Source organism: Octopus bimaculoides, chromosome 1, assembly GCF_046866305.1.
Source record: "Octopus bimaculoides isolate indiv1 chromosome 1, ASM4686630v1, whole genome shotgun sequence".
In the NCBI taxonomy this organism is placed as follows: domain Eukaryota; kingdom Metazoa; phylum Mollusca; class Cephalopoda; order Octopoda; family Octopodidae; genus Octopus; species Octopus bimaculoides.
Genome location: NC_142928.1, coordinates 99414440 through 99426726, shown reverse-complemented (window position 1 = coordinate 99426726; position 12287 = coordinate 99414440). Strand labels below are relative to the sequence as shown.

Here is a 12287-nt window from a genome sequence, read left to right as displayed (position 1 = left end):
ATATATCGAATTCATTTGTAAAGCAAAGATAAAAAGTAAAAGAAAAACATGTAAAAAAATGTCTGCATGCCACAACAAAGGAGTCTTTGCATGGTCATTCGACCTGCTGGGAATGGCAGTCAAATCTCAATTGGGACTCGTCTTTATAAGTAACAAAAACAACACATTAAATGTGTATCCAAAGTTAACTTTGAAAATCATTATCGGACTAATTAACTTCCGTTACATTTAGCTTCCAACTCAAGTCCGTTAATCCAAAAATTTCATAAAAACCAGTATACGTTTAAAAGTTTCTATTGTTTTCAGATTGCCTTAGTGTATTTAGTATCGTATGTGTCATTCTTTCAACCCTGATATAATGCTACTTATTATTATAAATAACTTGTAGGACCTCGTTTGGCCCTGCCTGGATTTGAAACCAAATCCACCCGCTTGTTGCTTGCAAAGACAGCAGGGAAATTCCTTTGTCCTGTCAAGAGGAAAGTCTGCACCACCCCTCCCACCTTTCCTTTCTGGAAAAAAGTGGCTTGCAGCAGGTTTGGAGGTTAAATACACCGGAAAAAAACTGTGGAAAAAATGATTCCACACCAAGGTACAAAATATTTACCAAAAGAATAAAATCTTGTACCAATTATACCTGTATTTTAATTAATTCAAATTAATGTACCTCATCTTGAAAAGTGACAAAAGTTTTGTCAAACAGGTAAGATGCATTAAGAATTTCAATTTTAGTGTTTATCCATAATGTTATTGCTCTTACGCCCGTTAATTAAATTTATCTGCCCATAAGATCAGCTAAAATCACATAACTATAAACCAGTGGTATATAAAGCACCCACTGACAAAATTTCAAATCTGTATGTAAAAATTTACAAAGTTACAAGCAAATATGGTGGACACCCCTCTTGAACCTGAATAATTCAAAATAAGGTGAACAAATTAGCATTACATTTGACAGGTTAGTATGAACACTGTAGATGTTTTTAGGTGTTTTTTTTTCCTACACACACATAACACGGCCTCACTCGGTTGGGACTACCCGTGTGTTACTTTGACATCATCATTCCATAAAATTTGTTTATGGGGAGAAGAATAATGAAAAATATCAATAGATGTGTAAGTGAGGAAGAAATGAGGAGGGAGATTTGGAGATGTGCTAGAAACAGCCAGATCTCCTTTAAATCACAAATTTTCCTCTGAAATTATTATTAAAATTTGTTTTTTAAACAGAAAATGTTTCTCTCACGGGTTTTAAGTGCGTAGTGAAAAAAACAATGTCCAAAATCGTTTCGGACTTAAGTGGTGAGGAGTGGCGGGAGTGAAAAAAATTTTCAAAATATTTTCTTTTTTTCTTTTGTGAAAAGATGCCTTCCATCATTCTGAAGACTTTGGTGAAAAACATTGGGAAAAAATCTCCGTCAAAACGGAGAAATTCCAACTTATGTGAGCCGTCTGATCCGAAACTCCGTTTTCCAGAAATTCCTCCCTACCCCCGCCCCCTTCCAAAAATTTTGCCTACAGATTTCTTTGTAATCGTAATCTACACCGTTTGAAAGGTTTTGTATAAAATTTCATTAAAAAATACCTATTTTCCAGAAAGTCACGAGGGAGAAAATGTCGGGTCCTGTGAATTTTCCGAAATTCCTCTCCTCAACCCCTCGCAAATTTTTTTTTTTTCCAACAAATCTTTACAGGATATAAGCGATTTTTTTTTTGGTGAAAGTTTCGTTTAAAAGTATCCATATTTCTGACAGTTATGAAGCAACAAAGTCGGTGGGGCATTAAACTGTAGTTATGCCTTTTTTCAATAAAAGTTAACGGATTAACGTTAATTTCCGTTACATTTTCATAGAATTAACGGATTAACGAAGTTAACTTTTCGATTAACGGATTAAAGGTGCCCACTTCTGCATATAAAAGTAAGTAAAAGAAATAGATTGGATTATCATAACCAGGATGTCTGATTGATATTCTGACATTGAACCTAAATATAAGATGACCTGGAACTCAACATCTGATTGTAAAAATAAATAGATAAAAAAACAGTGAAAAGTACTAATTTCAGACTTGAAGGTCTAGCCAAAAACTAGTCTTCACAAACTACATGGAGGTACTTTTATCATAGATCGAAAACATTTTGAATTGCTTTCTTACAAACTGTACACTTCCAACAAAATTTACCAACTTAAATGTTTATTTTTTTAATATTTTCTAAAATATGCTAACCCAAATGTATTTCTAAATAATGGTAGTTCTATATTAAATCAATCAAAAAGAATGACATAATTTTAAATGAAATTTTCAACTCGACATTTTTCCTCAATGAAATAAATGGCTTAAGAAAAAACTATTTTTAAAAAAATGTAAAAATTATAAGAAAAATATTAAATATTCAATGGCACTAAGAATAGTATACATATTTAATGGCGCTAAAAAGCCTTCCTAACACCTGAGAAACTGAAGGTACCATCACGGAACTATGAGAATCCCTAAGCAGTAGATCAAAATGCTAGAAATAGAAGCCAAATCTCCTTCACACAACACTCCACCATTTTAAAACGGAAACATTGTATGATATAATCCTGCATATAGAAGACGAACAATTCGTGACTAGAATGTCTGATTATAGGTAAATCTTTATTACAGGCACGAAGGCCTCAATGTCTGATTATAGGTCTGAGTTGGAAGAGTTTTTAAAAAATATAATAAAAAAAGGTACCCAATACAAAAATAATATAATCGGATAGCTGACATTTTATTCAACAAGAAGTACGGAAGACAACTCGATGTCATAAATAATCGATATTGGATAATGGTAGGCAGCAGACAGTTGAGGGCAAAACATAATGGCTTTGCATATCAAAGCAACTAGCTTAATTAAAATTCGAAACATTGATCTACTCACCACAGTGCTTAGAGAGAGCTACAATTGACAGTGAGAAGAGTTTCAATTCTTAATTAGCTCCAGCGAATTTGCTCTAATTTCAAACTATTCTTAACTAATTTATATGATTTCATTTAAAAAAAAATATATGCAACAAGGAGTTGAAAATAAGATTTATTCTGACACAAAGAAAATAACACATAAATATAAATTTATATTAATATATATATATATATATATATATATATATATATATATATATATAAATTTATGTGTTATTTTCTTTGTGTCAGAATAAATCCATTATTATGATTGACCGTTGACTGAACACTATTCAATTTTTTTTCTCCGTGTTTTTCTCCTTGTCTCCGTATTCTTTCTGTTGAAGAGCGTAGCTCGAAACGTCAAAGACTTTCCGTATTCCCGAGCGTCATACTAATATATACTTTTGTTATTTACACCACCTGTCCTCGTCTGTTGTTATTATTTGTATATTCTCCCATATATATATATATATATATATATATATATATATATATATATATATATATATATATATATATATATATATGGGGGAAAAACTGATGTAGTTATTGAATAAAATTAATAAGCCATTTATATTATCTTAACTCAATAGTTTTCATGTTAGATTGTCTTGGCTGTTTGACAATGCCAACTTGCATACAAGCCTTCAACAACTGAAATTCACAAGTTGTATATATGTCTACCTTTATCTGTCTAAAATATATATATATCTGTCTAAGATATATATATATATATATATATATATATATATATATATATATATATATATATATATGTGTGTGTGTGTGTGTGTCTAAGATATATATATATATATATATATATATATATATGTGTGTGTGTCTAAGATATATATATATATATATATATATATATTTAAGATATATATATATATATGTGTGTCTAAGATATATATATATATATATGCCTAAGATATATATATATATATATATATATACATACACACATACATATGTATACATACATACACACACACATATATATACATACATGTACACACACATATATATATATTAAACAAATAGTCCGAGTGTGGGGGTGCTTATTCCGATATCCCGCCAACATCTCTTTTCAAAAATATAACGTATCATTTTTTCCCCATGATTTAAAAAAAAATTTTACTCATAAAAATGAAAAAAATTACAGGTAAATTAATCGTTAAATTATGTTAATCGGTCAAGGAACCTAATTAATATTATAATTTGTTTGCATGAAAGACATGATGTGATAAAGGTAAAGAAAATAGAAATAAAAGGAAATAATGGAATACATTATGAAGTATTACAAAAACGAAGGCACCACTCACTACCACGACGCGAGTGTGCCATCGATTTCACTTTCATTATTAAATATTTTCTTTAAATACTAATCTAAAGACAATCGCTTCTTGACCAACATTACCTTCTGATGGAAGACACGGCCTACGTTAATTAATAAATGCGATCTTGACTAAAACACAAGCCAGTGAGGGAAAAATGGTCGTTCTTCATTAATGAATTTTTGTAGAAGCGTTACTTTGTCCATAACATAATCGTGGTAAATGACGAAACAAGAAGGTCTACATAATGATAAAGATCGATAAAAATAGATCGATGCAGTTATTGAAAATGTGAATGGAGAATATAGAAAAATAGAAAAAAATTATATACATATATATACACACACATACATATTTGAATAGGTAAAAAAAAAGTACTTGAGAGAATGTTGACAATTAGCATAATCTAGAAGATTCACATGAGCTGGACCAAAGATATAGCATAGTTTTCTTGTTTAATTCAACAATGTCAATTTAAGAACCGTCACTCTTCATGGGTTAAAAGGATTGCGGACCAAACGGTTTAAGATATATTTATAAGGGTTACACTAGTAAAATGTTTGAAACATTTATTCATCAAATTTATGGCGATTGTAAGCAAATATTCCCTTTCACCCCCCACCCCACCCCCACCAGTATTTTTTTTTCCTTTTACCGATTTTTCACTTTTCTTGCATACAAGTTAATTTTTCTTAAGGAGAAAACCAATTAAAAGAACCGCACGAATGGAGCAAAAACAGGATAGGATGGAAAGTCAATTTGTTACATTATATTGTTAATTACTAATACAATTATCACAAAAGCCTTTTCACCAGCTGATTATAAAGGTATCTTTATGCCATCTCCATTCAAATTCCCTTAATTTTAAGTAGACTTTGCAATGCTCCACTTTTTCGCTTCAACTTTTTTTTACCTGACTCCACAACGATTCGACTCCTCGTACACAAGAATTCTTGATTTTATGACAACGAACAAGGGAAAATATAAAGAGACATTTCTTTTATATGCTAAATGTACTAACTTAATTTCAATTTTTCTCTTTCATTGTATCATCTCTCTTCTTTAAATATTCATTATTGCGTACCGTTGATTATATATATCGAAGTACACAGTATTATAGAGCCATTACAGCCGATATTGTGTACTTCGATTAATATACACACTCAAGTGACAAATATACGAGTGCATATTTTTTCTGACTTATAGTTTCTTAGACACACACACAAATATATATATATATATATATAGGCGGACCTGGCACAGTCCCCCCCACCTCCGAGACTGACCGCCTATATATAATCGTCTAAGAATCCGTAAGTCAGAAAATGGATCTATATAATACTGCATATTTTAAGATACAATAATATTCAGTGCAGAAGGTGAATTTTTCCCCTGGATCTACTCCATTCCCTAATTTTTAGATATTTATATATAATTCGATCAAGTGGCGTCATGTGAATTGAATTGATATAACAATAATAAGAGGCAACCACAGTGGAATACATAAAAGCGCGGTGGGGGGGGGGAGACCAACAAAAATTTTATGCAGAATGAGTTACTAAATAACCTACCGGATAAAGAATAAGATGATGAATCGGAAGAATTTAGTTTGGCATGCAACTTGCAGAAGTAATAAGGACCGCTCCAGATTGCCGAATAAACGAGTGGCAGTTGGTGCAATGTTAACAAATGTGGTGGCAGGATGGCAACTAGAAGCGGGAGTTGATGTTGCCTCCACCAAATAGAAAAAAAAAACAACGTGCGAACACGTTGGAGGAGTAGTCGAAGTAGAAGTGAATGTTGTAGTAGGCGGAAGTATTTTCAAAAATCTCCAAAGGTGATACTATAGTAAAAATTCTTCAGGGCTTTAGTTTCGTATAATTATTACAATGAAAAACAAAGATTTATCAATAATGCTTTTTTTTTTATTTGCTTTTTTTGGCGTACACTGAAAATTATATGGATTACCAAATATATTTTAAGGGGATCCCCTGATGTGTGTGTATGTGTATATATATATATATATATATATATATATATATATATTGGTGCTCCAGCATGGCTATAGTCATTGGACTGAAACATATAAAAGAATATATATATGTGTGTGTTTAGCTTGCTGGAAATAGCAGGCATCTCTTCCTCAAACCACACCCTACCATCTTAAAATAAAAACAAAATATATATTTGATCGTGTAGTCCCTAATATACAAGATCTCCGGGATAGTCACGACTGGAGCTGCCTTTGATGATAAGCCTACTCAACCAGAGTAGTGTGAGACAGAAAAGTGAAATGTAGATTTCCCCATTGTTGTTGCTTTCATTTCCACTGATGTTGCATTTATGTTCCGAAATCACAAGATCACCATAATTTCATCAATGTTTCATTCGAAGAAATTTTTATTATATAAATTCTATGAACCAGAACCAGAAATATTCTCAACTCGTATATATATATATATATATATATATATATATATATATATATATATATATATATATATATATATATTCTGAAAGCAACAGATGATAATAAAGTAACATTTTGTATTGTAGCCTTAACTTCAGAATCAACATCTAATTGTTAATTACTAATACAATTATCACGAAAGCCTTTTCACCAGCTGATTATAAGGGTATCTTTATGCCACCTCCATTCAAATTCCCTTAATTTTAGGTAGACTTTGCAATGCTCCACTTTTTCGCTTCAACTTTTTTTACCCTGACTCCACAACGAATATATATAATTGTTGTTATTCTACAAGCATTTTTGCTTTTTATTTTTTATAGTAAAATTTCGTATCTAGTTATATCTTCATTGAAGAAGAAAAAACTAAAAGCAGTTAATGTATTAAATATGTCTATTCTTCAAAAGGCAGTATCAAAAGGAATGTCTTCCTTTTTTTCCTATACATTTAAAAAAAATTTATTTTCTCTGCAATCAAATTTAATTTACTTTCACTTCACTGTATAATTAAATTAAAAATCGAATATCTAATGAAAATGTTCAATAAAATCGTAAGAAATCACGTAGTTATCCATCGAAATAGGTTTGGTAGAATAAATAGAAGAAAACTCGGAAACAATGGAAATATTACTTTAATTTTTAATCGGCAGTAGTTACAAAGTGACTTAATGGCCGAGAGTTTCGTCAGGGCAAAGACGAAACTCATGGTCCTTAATCATTTCATAACTTTTGTCGATTAAAATCGACAATTCATTTATAAAATATTGTACTGCAGCCGATAAATTTGTCGTCGTTCATATTCCACACTATTATTATAATACATATTACACTAATTATGTATATCGATATACATGTGTGTGTGTACATGGTTCGTCTCGTTGTTATTCTATTTTAAGATACGAAAACGTGATATTTTTCGCATACGTATTATAATACATAAATTATGTTGACATTTTATGCAACTCATGTGTATTATCAGTTCATAAGCAACTTAAAACAATATTTCTTTGCTTAATTTTTTATATTTCTTTAATTGATTTTCATAACTGTTAGTATCAATTTCTGAGACTGTTGGGTAAAATATATCAACCAAAAACAAAAATGGTTTTATTTCCGACTTATTTCAAGATTTTATACTCTTGTGCCGTTTAATCTTTTATCTCTGACTTTATTAACGTTCACCAAAAACATGTATGATGTTATAACTATTTTTTTAAATGCCTAAGCCGGTAAGGGATATCGAAAAGAGTGTTTTAGAAATCTAATTCATCATGAAAATAGCTACGAGTAGGAGAAAATGGAATGCGTTTATAGAAAGTGGCAGTATTTGTTATAGAAATCGATATCGGAATATATAAAAAAATATATAATCATTAAACTATGAACAAAATTACAAGAAAAATCGACAATATGGTATTTATAAGAATTTTGCGATCCGCAAAAGCAGCTGTCAGGATGGCCGAGTGGTCTAAGGCGCCAGACTCAAGGATAATATCCTTAACCAGAACAATGAGTATTCTGGTCCACGAATGTGGGCGTGGGTTCGAATCCCACTTCTGACAAGCATTTTTTTGTTAATTTTTTACAATTTTTTTTTTAAAGAAAGTATAATATAAACGCTTTGTTATTTAACTCAGTTTCTGTTAGACGTTTTGTTTACACTTTCTGAACACTATGCATTTTTATTAGTTTCAATGAATCTTCACTTTTTATCTATATTTTTAATTCACCATATTTAAATTTGTTTCAACAGTGTATTACTCTTTTTTATAAAAACATTATTGATGCACAATGCAAAAATGCTCAATACAAATTTTTTTTATATATGTGCATGTGTAAATATATATGTGTGATATATGTGCATGTGTATATACATATATGTGTGTATGTATGTGCACATGTACATATGTGTGTGTGTGTGTGTATAATTTTTTTTATATAAGTGCGTATATGTATACATATATATATGTGTGTGAGTGTATTCTTGTTTTTCTTTTATTCATTTCAGTCATTTGACTGTGGCCATGCTGGAACACCGCCTTTAGTCGAACAAATCAACCCCAGGAGAGAGAGAGATGTATATGTATGCATATATGTGTGTGTGTGTGTATGTATATATACATATATATATATATATAAAGAGAGAGAGAGAGAGAGAGAGAGAGAGAGGGGGGAGTGGCTGCATGGGTAAGAAACTTTCTTGCTTCCTAACTATGTGGTCTTCGGTTCAATCCACTACTTGGGCACCTTGGACAAATGTCTTTTAGTATAGCCTTGAGTTGACTAAAGCCTTGTGTGAATGCATTCAACTGAAATAGGGAAAAACCTGATGAACAGAAGGACTGTTTCTATGAGTCTCTTCTGCAGACCACCTAGACAATACAGGACAATGACCTTATCATCATAGCTGGTGACTTCAATGATATGTTGGGCGACACTCAAATGGATTTTATGGTGTTCATGGAGGTTTCAGCATTGGCACTAGAAATGAGGAAAAAATAAGACTTCTACCGTTTTGTAATGCAAATGACTTGCTGGTCTGCAGCACTAACTTCAGGAAACCAGCCACCCATCTAATCCCTTATCAGTCTGGTGAGCACTCAAGCCAGATTGACTATATTCTCACCAGAATCGGGGATAGACAGATGCTTGTAAATGTAAAGTCCTTTCCCAATGAGGGATGTACAAGTCAACATAAGTTAGAGGCTAGCAACTTCAAACTAAGGGCTTGATGGATATAGAAATGCAAACCAGTTTGGAAAAGGAAATTATGGAAACAGTCATTGATTTAGAGACATTCTGATTAAAGCATTTGATGACAAAGAGAGAGGTGGTTTTGGCATATAACGTAGAGGTAACTGGAAGTTCTTAAGGTACAACTTTATAAAAGTTACTGACTAAATCTATGGTTCAGTCAAAATTACTGTCAGATGGAGAGTGACATGGTGGTGGATATGGTGGTCTAGGGGTAGATGAGTGTACAGAGGTTCTGTTAGTAAGGTGAGAGTTAACCAATGAGTACAGTGATGAATTTAGCATACAAATAAGTCTCCATCAGGGTTCAGTTCTCACTCCCCTCCTGCCTCATTCTCTACCTTGATGATTGGCCTGCATCATGGGTTGCAAGCCCTGGTTTCTAAGTCTCCCTGATATACGAGGGGGTGCTGAAAAGTTCCTGGCTTTGGGTAAAAGAAAATATGGAAGGATCACTTAATTATGATTTTATTGAACATATTCCCCTCTCAGATTCACATACTTATAGCAGCGGTCCTTCATTTTTTTTCTAAGCCATATAAAAGAACTCAGAAGGTTGGACCTCCAACCAGGCCTCTTGAGACACCCTTAAAGCCAGGAACTTTTCAGCATCGCCTTATATCATCATCATCATAATTGTTTAACGTCTGTTTTCCATGCTGGCATGGGTTGGACAGTTTGACTGGGGACTGGCAAGCCAGGAGGCCGCACCAGGCTGCAGTCTGATCTGGTAATGTTTCTACAGCTGGATGCCCTTCCTACTGCTAACCACTCTGAGAGTGTAGTGGATGCTTTTTATGTGCCACCAGTTAGGTGGCACTGGCATTGGCCACGTTTGGATGGTGCTTTTTACGTGCTACCCGTACAGGAGCCAGTCGGAGTAGGGGTGCTGGCATTGACCACATTTGGATAGTACTTATTATGTGACACCGGCATGGGGAGCCAGTCAGGCAGCACTGGCAACAACCCATGCATGAATGGTGCTTATTGCATGCCACCAGCACGGGAGTCAGTCAGGTGGCACTGGCATTGGCCACAAGTACAATTTCCATTTGATGGTGGTTTGATTTGATTTGATTTGATTTTGACTCAATAGGTCTCCTCAAGCACAGCATATCACCTGACGATTCAAAGGTACTTTTGAAGTGGGCTGGTTATGCGACACTGGTGTAGGCTACAGCTGTGACCTCACTTTACTTGCCGGGTCTTCTCAATCATAGCATATCTCCAGAGGTCTCGGTCTTTTGTCATTGCCTCTGTGAGGCCCAATGTTTGAAGGTCATGCTTCACCACCTCATTCCATGTCTTGCTGGGTCTCCCTCTTCCATGGGTTCCTTCCACTGTTAAGGAGTGACACTTCTTCACACAGCTCTACTCATCCATACGCAGCACATGACCATACCAGAGCAGTTGTCTCTCTTGCACACCACATCCAATGCTTCTTATGTCCAACATTTCTCTCAGGGCACTTACACTCTGTCATGTGTGCACACTGACTTTACACATCCAGTGGATCATACTAGCTTTATTTCTTTCAAGCCTAAACATATCTTCAGCAATCATGGCCCATGTTTCACTGCCGTGTAGCATGGCAGTTTGCACACATGCATCATACAACCTACCTTTCACTCTGAGTAAGAGGCCCTTTGTCACCAATAGAGGTAGGAGCTTTCTGAACTTTGCCCAGGCTATTCTTATTCTTGTGGCAACACTCTCTGAGCATCCATCCCCGCTACAGACTTGTTCATCTAGGTAGCGTAAGCTATCAACTACTTCTAGTTTCTCCCCCTGGCATGTGATGGAATCAGTTTTCTGAGCATCTGCAGTGTTTATTGCCCCTGTGCATCTGCTGCACACAAAAGTTATCTTCCCAGTTAACCTTCCTTTGATGTTGCTGCACCTCTTATGTGTTCAAAGCTTACACTGGGTACATCTTATGAAGTTTCTACCTACACCTTTTCTACAGATCGAGCAGGGCAATCTACCTGAAGGGGTTTGTGATGTGTTCGCCTTCCAACTTACTAGGACTTTGGTTTTTGTTAGGTTAACTCTAAGGCCCTTCGATCGAAACCTTGCTTCCACACCTGAAATTTCTCCTCTAGTTCTGGTAGTGATTCTGCTATGAGAGCAAGATCATCAGCATAGAGAAGCTCCCAGGGGCAACCTGTCTTGAATTCCTCTGTTATTGTCTGGAGGACTATGATAAATAAGAGGGGGCTGAGGGCTTATCTTTGGTGAACCCCTACTTGTACCAGGAATTGTTCACTATACTCATTGCCGACTATCACCTTACTAACAGCATCCCTGTACAGCTCTTATTAACCACTCGTCAATCCCCAGTTTCCGCATCGCCCACCAGATAAGGGATCAGGGGACATGTCAAAGGCTTTCTCCAAGTCAACAAAAGCCAAGTATAGGGGTTTATCTTTGGCTAGGTATTTCTCCTCAGTTGTCGCACCAAGAATCAGTGGTGCTTCTACCTGGCTCAAAACCAAATTGCATCTCTTCTAAGCAGACTCTCTCCCTAATTAGTTGAGCTATATGTGTGTGTGTGTGTGAGATAAGCTTCTTTCAGATTCCATCAACCAAATCCAACTCACAAGACTTTGGTCAGCCCAAGGCTATAGTAGAAGACACTTGCCCAAGGCATTACACAGTGGGACTAAATCTGGGTAACGTGGTTGGGAAGCAAGCTTCTTACTACACAGCCACATCTTGTCAGTTAGTTATCCATAAATAAAAAAAAAAATGCACACTCTAAAAAGAGAAATTAAATGGTTCTTTTGTGAATAAAATTATAA

The 12287-nt window shown here is 34.2% G+C and overlaps 1 protein-coding gene and 1 non-coding gene across 6 annotated transcripts in view; one reads left to right on the top strand and one right to left on the bottom strand.

The window, feature by feature from the left end:
* Window positions 1–6076, bottom strand: part of LOC106876173 (microprocessor complex subunit DGCR8) — a 73395-nt gene extending 67319 nt beyond the window's left edge. For 2 of the 5 annotated variants that reach the window (XM_089354628.1, XM_089354614.1), the window contains exon 1: window positions 5837–6032. The gene's annotated coding sequence lies outside the window, so the exon portion shown is untranslated. Of the gene's footprint in view, window positions 1–5836 lie in introns of all 5 variants that reach the window. The other 3 variants (XM_089354610.1, XM_089354621.1, XM_089354631.1) reach the window with 3 other exon arrangements.
* Window positions 6077–8181: 2105 nt separating this feature from the next.
* Trnal-caa (transfer RNA leucine (anticodon CAA)) lies at window positions 8182–8294 on the top strand. The gene is made up of 2 exons: window positions 8182–8219; window positions 8249–8294. It is a non-coding gene; the product is annotated as a tRNA-Leu (tRNA).
* The last annotated feature ends 3993 nt before the right edge of the window (window positions 8295–12287 follow it).